Below are 13,205 nucleotides of genomic sequence, written 5' to 3'. Positions count from 1 at the left end.
AACAATTGTCTCCCTGAAACAAGATACAGTGGAGGATAATATCAAATATTTTACAGCACTAATGAAATCTTAACATCTAGAACTGAAGCATAATTTAGTAAGAGGGAAGGAAGAAAAAATAAAGTGTAAACACCAGAACTGAGAGCTCATGACTTGAGTTACAGACATAAATACTGGTGACTAAAAGCAAATTGCTAGAAAAGTGAGTTAATAGAAGAAAGTTACATGTAAATTATTCTCAAAGTCCAACTGTGTCAAAGTTTCCAGAATGATATTTTCACTCTGCAGCAGAGTGTGCGCTGATATGAAACTTCCTGGCAGATCAAAAATGTGTGCCCGACCGAGAGTCGAACTCAGGACCTTTGCCTTTCGCGGGCAAGTGCTCTACCAACTGAGCTACCGAAGCACGACTCACGCCCGGTCCTCACAGCTTTACTTCTGCCAGTATCTCGTCTCCTACCTTCCAAACTTTACAGAAGCTCTCCTGCGAGACTTGCAGAACTAGCACTCCTGAAAGAAAGGATACTGTGGAGACATGGCTTAGCCACAGCCTGGAGGATGTTTCCAGAATGAGATTTTCACTCTGCAGCGGAGTGTGCGCTGATATGAAACTTCCTGGCAGATCAAAACTGTGTGCCCGACCGAGAGTCGAACTCAGGACCTTTGCCTTTCGCGGACAAGTGCTCTACCAACTGAGCTACCGAAGCACGACTCACGCCCGGTCCTCACAGCTTTACTTCTGCCAGTATCTCGTCTCCTACCTTCCAAACTTTACAGAAGCTCTCCTGCGAAACTTGCAGAACTAGCACTCCTGAAAGAAAGGATACTGTGGAGACATGGCTTAGCCACAGCCTGGAGGATGTTTCCAGAATGAGTTTTTCACTCTGCAGCGGAGTTGAGTTCGACTCTCGGTCGGGCACACAGTTTTGATCTGCCAGGAAGTTTCATATCAGCGCACACTCCGCTGCAGAGTGAAAATCTCATTCTGGAAACATCCTCCAGGCTGTGGCTAAGCCATGTCTCCACAGTATCCTTTCTTTCAGGAGTGCTAGTTCTGCAAGTTTCGCAGGAGAGCTTCTGTAAAGTTTGGAAGGTAGGAGACGAGATACTGGCAGAAGTAAAGCTGTGAGGACCGGGCGTGAGTCGTGCTTCGGTAGCTCAGTTGGTAGAGCACTTGCCCGCGAAAGGCAAAGGTCCTGAGTTCGACTCTCAGTCGGGCACACAGTTTTGATCTGCCAGGAAGTTTCATTTGTGTCAAAGTTAATTGCAAATAGTAAAAATGTGCAGTCATTACTAATTCCTGATCTTATATAAGTTCTGTGATGTGCACACCACACGTATGCCCTCCATGTGATCCACACACATTCACAGTGAGTGCAGTCTGTGTCAGTGTGAGTGGAGCAGTGCAAAGGGGATAATGGTATTCACAGTGGAGTAGTGAGTGTTTGTTATGGAAAGTTATGGGACAAGAAAGTCGTGGAAACAATGTGTATCACACCAATCATGCGAAAAAATACTCTGCCTGGACCTGCACACAAATCCCTACCTAACTGCGTGTTGTTCATGCATTACAACCAGCAGATGCATCTCGGCACCTCCAGTTTTGTGAATGGCTGTTCACTGAGATAATAATTAACGACTTGGACATGGATCTGTTCTTTACTTCTGATTAAGCCTGGTTTCACCCGAGTGGTTATGTCAACTCACAGTATCATACATTCTGGACAGTGAAGAATCTGTGTAACTTCAATGAAACACTATTGCATGATAAGAAGGTTGTCCAATCTTCTTTCATCAGACACTGACAATTGTGCACTGCACTGTGAACATTTTTAAACCATTTGCGGCAGCATTAATAGAGGAGGAAAAGACCTACAGTTACTTCCAACAGGAGTGAGCAACTGCTCACACAGCTGGTTGAACCTTGGATCACATCTGCACAGTCTTCATGCCTGACCGAGTTGCTAGCAGAGGTCGGTCTGGTCATGACCCTAGCTGGCTACTCAGTTCATCTGATCTGTGAGTGTGGCATTATTTTGTGTGAGGAGACCACAAGTGTAAGGTGTACCATAACAACCTTGATAGTCCACAGAAACTGTAGCATAACATTTTAGATGAAATTCCGGAAGTCCAGCTGTGGTGCCATGGGATGAATGGTGGTCACTTTCAGCATCTGGTGTAGTCCAGTTGGGACAGTATTTCCTTTTCTCCAGTGTGTGTGTTTGTATGCTGGAACTCTGTTCTCCAGGCTACTTTTATTTGTCCCACCCTTTGTATGACAATAGTAATTTCTTAAACTTGTGTTTATGCTTAGTAAGAAATAATTAGCTTTTTCAATCATTTTCAGACTTCAGAGTATTACTTTCCCTTGTGCTTTAAATAAAACCATTTGCATTATGCCCTTATGAGCTTTCCATCATCGCCCCTACAAGCAGGCAACATCGAAAATGTGACATTTGTTAAAGATGCTTGTAATATAATCTAAAACTGAAGATGGAACGTAACAATGTAATGAAAAGGAGAGATGCTACTCACTCTATAGCAGAAATTGGACTAAGCATCTCCACTGTATGGTGAGTAGCAACTACCCTTATCATTATATTGTTACTTATATATTCTTTCTCAAATTACACAAATGATGTTTAAGAAGCCGGATAACACATATTTAAAAGAAATAACAGTGGTGTCCAGTTTATTTAATGATAACCTTAACCTTTCCATCCTGCTCCCCTTTCCCCTAATGCTGATGATGATGTAGTAGCAATGTTCCCCCCTTAGGTCATTCTAGGTTTAATTAAAATGAAAGATGATAATGTAGTGTGCAGTGGCCTGAACCACAATTAGAGCAGAAACTCACAGTGCTGTTCCACCATAAGACTCGTCTGGAACAATTGAGCCAATGAGATGCTGCTGGAAACTAGTTTTTCTCACTGCAATATTCATCACTCAATCTCATAACGCAAAGTTAGAGTTGTTATTGTTACTTATGTGAGGTACAGCATTCCCAGAGTAAAAAAATTAAATTTCCTGTCCCACCCTGTCATCTTCCATGAGAATATGTAGCACAAGACATCAAAATGAAAGGGAATTCCAAGAGAATTTAACGAAATGAATAAGGACCATGTGTGGAAGTAAGTACACTATCACAGCATTGCCGAATCCTTGCAATGACGTTGCAAATTCTTAGCTGGGCTAGGAACAGCTATTTAGCCAAATGTTTGTGACGCTCATCTTATACAGGTGACATTCAAATTCATTCAGTTTTATACACTGTGTCATCTCCTGATACTTTGTAACATCACGTATTCGACAGTCACATGCAATGATACCAAATAGTGATAGGAAGCCTCTTATGATTGAACAGATAACAACTCAATAGTAACAATAAAAAAACTAACAATTAATTAAGTTTATTGCATTACAAAAGTTTTAAACTAAAAATAAAAGTAGCCTGATGACCAGTTGGTGCAATTCAAAGGTTTTCTTGGCATTTTGTTACTGAATTCTGTTCTGGTTATTTCCAGAGGAAAAAAGAAAATAAACTGAAGTGATACACATTGGCAGTACTTTGCAATCTGAACTGGCAACTGCTCTTGCCTTAGATGATGAGATGGGCATGGTGCCATGGAGCAGACATGACACTATTTCATTCAGCTCTCTGCCATTGCTCTGGTGGTAGTTAATGCAGACAGATCACGACATGAAACACCAAACCAGTGGAAATGTAAGCCAATAATTACCTTCCTAGCATCAAAAAATGAAATTAATGATCTCGATCTCTCATAGATGTGATGACTATTCACATTTCTTCATCAGTACAAAAGGAGAATGTTAAGAGAATTTAGCACAATCACTCAGTACTGATCCCAAAAGTGAGTTAATGACCGTGAAGTGCCGAACATCGTCAGCAACATTTTTTTATAAGTCATTCATTTTGTTTATATTTCATTTATATGACAACAGTAAATGTTAAAATCACTTTTCTCCCCTCAGTGTTACTGACATGTTTTATTTCATCAAAATATGCTAAGTCAGTTACCATTGGTTTTAAATCAGTGCAATACCAAGCAACATATGGTTGCCCCAGGCTGAACAGAAATGAAGAAAACACTGGATTAGGGTCACATGGTTGTGGAGATACCCAAGATGTGAACATAAAATTCTGGAGCAATTATTTTCCACCTAAATTTATGGACAGCTCACAATGTCCTCATGGCTATTCACAGCCTGCTTCAGCCAACCCTGACTGGAGCTGTGCAATCAGATTCCAAGGTGCCAATCTGGGGGACAGCTTCAAACTGACAGTAGGGTATACCAGAGAAAACTACACACGAGTTGCAAATTTATCCTGTTTGACTTGTGGTGTAAGCTTGTTATAAGTAAACTAAATATGTGTGTAAAACTACCTTGTCCAAAATGGGACTCAATGTTCTACTAAACACAGTCAACACCTGAACAAGAGAGGGTAAGATACGTAGCCTGATCTCCTTACAGAAAATAGAGCATGAGATACCATCACACCACTCAACATCTCTGTGTTTACTGGTGTCATAGAGGTACCTGTGTTAGCTTAGAATTATGATACAGGCACCATGTTTTGAAATAACTCAAAATAACTGAACAGACCCACAAAATATGCAAGTATCCACAGGAAAGTAAGGCTAGCTTATTTCATCAGAATATTAGAGGATGGAGTAACAAGACAATACAGCTTCTTTATCTCTTTGGAAATTTAGAGACCTCTAAAAATAATGATGTCCAGCATGTATCTCAGTACCACCCCAACACAGGGTTGGATAAATTAAATACTATATGATTACATTCTAGCATCTTATTCAAGTAAAACTAAAGTGGGAAAAGAATTAGTTGTTATGTGATTACATTCTAGCATCTTATTCAAGTAAAACTAAAGGGGGAAAAGAATTAGTTGTTATGTATATGAACACAGAACATACAATTAGAAACACTGAGACATGTTGATTTTGTGATCATCAGCACACATGAGGGCATGCTAATGAAGCAACACTGAGAATTACCTTGTAGAAAAGTTCTTGTAGAATGACTGCTGCACAACATCTGTCATTTGGATCCTTCCTACCAACACCAGATTTCTGAACTGTGCAGGTGGGAGACATCCTGCAATATATCGTACATTCCATAACCGTTCTGGCCTCAACCTTTGTTAATCATTGTCCTTTACCCACCTATCCCCTTCCTGGTCCCATTCCACCACTACACAGCTTCCACTCCACCAATGCACCCATAGTCTATTTACTTCTCTGCTTTTCAGAATTGCACCCCCCCCCCCCCCCTCCAACTGCCATCCATCTAACCTGCCAACTCCACCTACCTACCCTAACCTCTCACCACCTTGTTCCTGTATATGCCCAAACACAGCACTTTACCATCTCCCACTCCGAACCTGCTGTCCCTCCCCCTCCCAGCCTCCTTGTTGCTCCCACCATCCAGATCATTTCTCCCGTCATGCAGCATTACTCACAGTATGGCCTCAGTAGCCAGAGACAGCAGTCATTTTGAAAGTATCTTTTCTGAAGGATTATGGTAGGAAAAATATTCTGGGAATCTTATTTGGATTCAACAATTCATTTAATCAGTTAATTGCTCGCCAGTTTCATTTTCTATAGATCTTTTGAATGATAAATCACTAAAATGTGGAGCTTGTCATATTACAGTCACATCAAAATTTAATTTGTAAATATAGATACATGCAGAACATTCTGAAGACTTTTATAATGTGCAGATCTGTGTTATTAACTCCTGTCCACCACCTTCTGTACATTACAATAACAAACTATTTGTGGAATAGAAGGAATTGCCAAGGAGAAGCTTTTTCACTTTGCTTTCAAATTTGATTCTGCTGTCTGTAAGACATTTTATATCACTGAGTAACAAATGTAATTGTTTTGCTACAGCATTGTGCACCACTTTCACTGCTAAGGACAAGCTATGTGTGGAGTAATGGGTGTTACTTTCTTCCATCTCATATTATACTTATGTACATCAATGTTCATTTTGAACGGCAGTGGATTATACACAATGAACTCCACAAGGAAAGAAATATACAATGAAGCAGTAATTGGAATGCCCAACTCTTCATAAAGATGTCTCAGAAGATGATCACGTATGAGCATCATATATTATTCTTACAACACATTTTGATTTCTCCCCAGTTAGAAGAATCTCCCCTGCTTACATGGATTGGATAGTGATGTACAGATTTCTGCACTTTTTGGTCAGCTGTGACATCCCATTCTGCTATGACATTCAGTTTGATAAAGCCTCAGTTTCTCTAGGAGAATATTGTGATTTAAACAATTAAATGCATTACATTGACTGCATGAAATACCAGCCTCTGCTATTTTGTTACTTAATGCTTGTAAAATTTGGCGGCTGGAGACCTATATAACAATCTCAGCAGAGAAACTCTTCTGAAATTACAACTGTTATTTACTGAGGGAATGACTATTACATATCAGACACTTAATTTTAATGAAAACCTATCTGGAAGAAGACCAAAAGCTTTTACTACAAACTCGCTTCCTCATCTCAGAGTTTCAAGTGTTCACAAATGATGGAACAATAAACACACTCCCATTGGGATACTACAGTTTGATTACTCAGTGACCCCCTCATGCTGTTTTGGACAAAAGTTAAATTTTGGTGTGCAGGTCTTTAGAAGGGGAGCTGGCTACTCATATTGAGCCTCCTGCATACAAGTGTCAAAACTATGGAGATTTCTTTAATGCATTGCTTTCACTCTACAAGTCACAAGCAGAGCAATTTTGTGTGAAACAACAGCATCATGCTCAGAAATTCCCAACTAGCTGACTTTCACAGTCATCCCAGCTTCTTCAAACACATGGTTTCAGAAGTATCAGTTTTTGGATAATCCATGTAATCCTGCAGAACTCATAAGCATATTTTCAACAAAGTTACTTGTACAATTGAGGCATATTATTCTATAGAGACATTGAAGCACAATATTTATGCATTTCAGAGGTTTGTACAACAACTAGACTAGGACAACTATAATTCCTGATCTTGGTTCTTCAGTCTATGGATGAAATTACCAGAGGTCCAGCCTCAGCAATACAAGCAAAATAAATGGCAACCTAAGGGTAAATTTCATAACTAAGCAATATTCAGGGATCCTTGGAACCCACAAATGCATTACAATTGTGTGAGCAGGTTCATTAGAAACAGTCAAAACCAGAAAAGTTTTGTGGAGTTTGGATCCACAAACTTAGAACATAGTCCTAGTGGGTGATCCTCACAACAACAGTGACAACACAGATGGTAAGTGATGCAACAGATAGGGTGAAGAGAGCAGATTTATGAGCCTTCATTCCGAAAAGCCTACAAAATGCCACCCACCTGAATTAGTAAGGGTAAAATGTGGAACCAATAAAATGATTGTTTATATCATAAATAGATGTGTGTAATAGAGGACACATCTTGGGACTATGTCAACCATTTTAATCAGGGCTTATGGAACACCAAATACTGAGACAAGGCTGATGAAGGCAATGAATAGAAGATATTTCAAAACTCAGAGTGAATATCTAGATTGAGGGACACATGAATACCAGCATTCACTGGGAAGATGGTACAGTGAGTGATTTATTTCAACAATTCTCCAACATATGGGTCACCCAATAAATGTAGGTAGGAAGTAGTAGTTTGGGTTTATTTATGGTTCCATGTACTAACTATTAAGAAGAAAATATGACTGTAATGCAAGTGGTATTTGTCTGCAAACACACCTGTTACTGGGGAGATAAAAATGCAAAGTGATGTCAGCTCACATTTTTGCATCATTAAGTTTTATACCTGTGAGCTCTATGTAAGTATTGTTGATTAATCATAAGCACAAGAAATGCTAGAATAATAAACTAACTTGTGGTAACCATATGCAATGTCTCTGAACTCTGATGTTCAAATGTCAAAAACACTGCAGGCTATATTCCATCATCCATATATTAATTTAGCAAGTAATATTTGGGTCTTCCAGCAGAAAAAGGGAATGAGAAGTACGTAATGTAAACTGGATACCAATATACCTTGTGGAGGCCATTCCTCTTGATAACCAGCAAAATGATGTCTGAAGCAGAATTTGCTTCTTATCATTGGGACAGAGTATGCAAAAAAATCAAACTAAAGATTCCCATTGTTCTTCACACTGCTATTGCCCTTTACATAAATATTTCTGTCAAGAAGCTAAGTTAGAAGCCACAGGGAAATGTGTGAGGAGAAGGCGGCAGCTCTGGATCTCATCTGCACCTGTTAAATCCCAACAGCGTCTGGAGCACGCTACACTAACAGTGGTCTTCACTGCATTAGACCACTGACTTACATTCCCTGAGCTGTAACACTTCAGACATGACACTTTTATTTGGTTTGTTGAGTCACAAAGTAAAATTAATGGTTCATATGCCACAGTATCTGTGGCACAGAGCATTTTTCATGTAATCACAGTGCCACACCATGAACAGTCCTTGTTGTGCCATCAGGTGCTCAAGCCAAGGGGAAGCATTTCCACCAGATAGATCATGTGTGTGTTATATTCACCTCTCTGGTGAATGCCGGTGTACACACACCATACTAGTGTCTGAAACTAGCTCAAGTCCTCACACAGAAGAAACTGCTGTACCATAACCATGATCTGGAGCCAGCAAGTCACAGGCAGAAGCCACTGCAAACCCATGTGCTGACAGAGCCAGGGAAAATCCACAGTGTAGTCCAAATGAAAACAGCATGTCAGCAGAAAAGCAATGAGTTAATAACTAATGACTTCTCCCAGATACTATTATAGTAGAGTGTCTTAAATACGAGGGATACCTGTCAGTTACAGACCCTACTTAAAGTGTCCCCACAGTCGTTGTCAAATGTGTGGTGTCTGGGAAACCTGCATGCTTAGTACACTAGACAAGACACTCAAACAATTCTTATTAATGGGTTTTGTTACAAAATGAAAAGATACAATACTTAATTTTGCAATTACACAGATGAGTCACATGCAAAGGGTCAAAGGGTGACATACAATATAAGCAATCTTCATCAGTATAGACAATCCTAAGTCTGTGCTACATAGTATGAGCGAAATGATTGGAATTGACACTCCTATCCGAGTCACTAGTCTCTAAGCTGCTACTTGACTGGCCCAACACCAATTGATTGCTGCACTAACATCCTCTTCACATAGGCACTGCAGCCGTCACATCGTCGTCCTGAAGAGGGGTCGGTCAGCGTGAGATCGGCTGATGTCTTCCCGCAGCTGTATCGCCTCTACCATTGCCGACTGCCATGCTGGTGCTTGACCTTACACCGAAACACTTAATATGAAAACTGAGGGCACGTTCTGAAGGAGAGATTTAGAGCCACAGCAGGGTCATTTTCCTTGGCATTTTTAAAGGCTTCAGAAATTGTGCAGTTAATCCAACATGTATGAAGTATGATGGGCTTTGTTTAACTGTGAAGCCTCTCCAGGTGCTCCAGCCAAGTACACGGAGTGCAAAGAAAACAACCCTGCCGAGTGCTGAAAATGTAGCTACTTTCTGGAACAAATGGGCAATTCCTAGAGCAGATAAAAGAAGACAACAGCTGCTGTACACGTTATCGACGCTCTCTTAGAACTCACCTAGAGGCTCCACTCTGCAGGACTGAACATGTCACATTTCAAAAGTTAATTTTGAGTGTTAGTTGTATAGAGCCAGCTGATCGATCTCTTGTACAGACTCAATGCCAATGACGACAAAATTGCCGTGGTGGGCAAATCGTCAGAAAGTCAGTTCAAGATAATAGCAATTTTTTAAAATCTGCAATAGGAAAGGAATGTTTTGACACTTGTTCATGAGTGGTATCAGATGTGTGGCAATTCACTGCAAGTAATCAAAATTTTTGAACGTGGTACTCAGACATCTGATGTGGTACTAAGCAAAATTAATAATATCCAGTTTAAACATTTCTGCAGCTGCAAAGATCTATAATGCTAGGAATACATTGGAGTATGCACACTTCAAGTAACTCAAATTTCAGAACTAGGTATGCAAGATGTATGAACAGAATGTCTTTGGAGTTGGTGGGTCATACTTGACAGCATTTTTTTCCACATCCATAATGAAAATATGGGAGAAGTGTGCGTTATGTAGCTATATAACTACATTCGTATGTGATCTCACTTTTGTATCCAGGAGTTCTATATCAACTTAAATGGCGCCAACAAACTTACTATATGGAACTCTGTTCATACTTGTTAAAGTTTATTTGGGAAAAGAAGTTGCTAACATAATTTAATTTCAAATACTTTAGTGCATGCCACACTTTATTTATTGAATTCAAGCATAACAGAAGTATATTATCTGAGAATGATAACAAAAATGTATTTGTTGGAATAATAATCTTAAGAATTAGTGTACTCAATTACATACCATGTTTCAACGATGGAACAGTAATCAGACATGAAGTTTTTGGGAAGATAGAAATAATATTGTAAGAGAAAATTGCTGTTAAAACTAACAAATGAAGCTAGAACACAGGGAAGATTGGATAAAAGAAGAAAAGAAGATCATTTATCATGGAATGAAGAGGACTAAGGTGTAGGACTATCCTGATGTCAAGTAAGTAAATCAGACATGTGGTTGTAGTTTTTTTCCCAATTTTTCCCAAGATTTTCACAGCTTTAGGTACCATTCTGTCAGAAACTACTTGCAATAGGGAGTCAATATTATACACCAAGCTTTAGTTGTAACAAATGAGCAGTGTAACAGCCAGCCTCCTCATTGACTCTCCGCCTCATGTACTGCCAATGCTGCTGAACCCGCCACTCCCCTTGGGGAGAGGGTGGCCCAAATTCGCCCGGTACCCGCAAAGATGTGTAGACAGCAGGGACATTGGGTGAAGCCTGTAACATCTAGGGTGTACCATACAACCCACCAGACTCCCCACTGCAGCTACACTCTGAGGCAGCAACCTGAAGACAGCTGACTGTGGCCATCAACACGTTCAGCTGTTCGCGAACAGTGGCCAGCTCCTCCAGTTTCCATAGACAGCAGTCACACATCCCATCTATCCCAAGAAATCAATTTACTGCAGAGAGTTAATCAACTTTTAACTAGACTGCTAACTCACTAAAGACAGCTGATAGTTGACTAAACTGTGGTTACTAGACACTTCTTCCAGAAAACAATGAAAATAGCACTACCTGTCTCTGGACTGTATTCAAAATAAACATTAGCACTACTGGCACTATGGCTGACTAAAGGGACTCTCTCTGACTGTATTCAAAACAAACACAAAATCTATGGAACATTATTACTAGAACTCGACAATTAAAACTCCCTAAAAGCAAAAACACACAGAAGAAGAAGTGGCAAGTAAGAAAAATACAGTTAATACTTAAATTAACGTAGCTCACTGCACAGCAGTTATGACGCAGATGGCAGTTACGATGTCACTGATACTTACGTTTCATTCTTTTAATGTTAAGTTCACACCATTTGAAGGAACAAACAGGTCGTTTCACCTTATAATAATGGCTAATATCCACCTGCTAACTCCACTCTACTAAAATATCTCCTGTTCATGTATTACTGTACTGCTACATCACTCAGTCAGGTAGCACAAACCAACTCCATGAGCAACAAATACTATAAATACGTTATGCCTGATGTACATCTTATTCAGACAATTTTTGTCAATGCTGCTTATGAGAGAACTTTGATTAAAACTAATGGAAGCACCTCACAATGGCAATCACATGATTGAGGTCAAAGTCCTATCCAACGCATACACATCTACATGTTATGATCCACAATTGAGTCCATAAAATTACACACAGCAGGACCACATGGAAAGTTACCTCACCATAGACCTGATACTCTGGCATAACATTGTGATTTTATGAATGGACTGACTGACCTTAATTACAATATTAAAATTACAAGACATTATTTAGAACACACAACAACCATCCTCCCCAGATCACTACGCAGTGAATTTCTGAATTTAACACTGACCCCAGTAGCAGAAAGATGATGATCCCCTGAGACACATGTGTCTCCCTCCAATATTTAAAAAATTAAATATTATGAGTTTAGATTAACAAATGCGGAGGTAAGAAATCATGGGAACAACTGAAATAGCACATCGCTTCACTGCAATTTGCATTTATTGTAACATTTGATAACAGACCAAGGAAATGTCACATGTTACACTTGACAGATAATATCACTAGAACAATAATAAACATCTTGTTCAGTTTTCTGCACTTTAACTATAGTTCAACAGGGGAACTTACTTTAAGTTCTTCCATAAATATAAATATGCGCATAGGCACATTAAGTCACTTATAACATCAAGGCAGGCACACTCCATGTAAAGAGAAAATAATTAGCAGCAAGTTTGCACATTGACTAGAACGAAATGAATACACACACACACACACACACACACACACACACACACACACACACACACACACACAGAGGAAATTGACAAATCTATACTCAAAGGAGCCACACTCCATCCAAATACCCAAAAATGGCAACTTATTGGCTACCTAGAGTAACAAATTAAGAATAGCGTAGTTATAGATTAACTACAATACAGGAATAAATAACACATACCCAGCTTCTGATGGCCAACAAACTGGTTTGGCTATTGAGCAGTGATTTATTTAAAATAGCCACAACATATGCTAACTAGATTAGCGGCATTTTTAAAGACAAGCGTTGAGCAACAACCCTGGTCAGAAGGTAATCAAAACTAGCAGTATTCCCTTACATGGCAAATGTGCCAGCACATCTGTTCACACCCCAGAATCAACTAGCACAACATTAATCATTGAAAAATTTCAAATAATATTTTAAAACAACATACTTAAATACCTTTTTTTTTACCCAAGCCTTAATTGGTTATCAGGTTAGGCTCTGTTACTGAAGCCATGCAAATGACGTAGCAAGTTAAGTTCTACAATTCTACTTTGCCATTTAACATGCATCGTGACGAGGAAAGGAAGAATCCAGTTAATTAATTGAAAGTCACTAAATAGATTCAGTATTTGAGGATGTGCTCAAATTTGACAGACAAAGGTAAGATTCAAGTTTACACTCGTAAACAGTGCAAGCAGAATATGAGCATAAGGTGAAAATTAAATAAACTGCCCTTGTTCAGTCATTTACACATCA

The sequence above is a fragment of the Schistocerca serialis genome, chromosome 8 (assembly GCF_023864345.2).
Source record: "Schistocerca serialis cubense isolate TAMUIC-IGC-003099 chromosome 8, iqSchSeri2.2, whole genome shotgun sequence".
Lineage (NCBI taxonomy): Eukaryota > Metazoa > Arthropoda > Insecta > Orthoptera > Acrididae > Schistocerca > Schistocerca serialis.
This window is presented reverse-complemented; position numbering follows the sequence as displayed.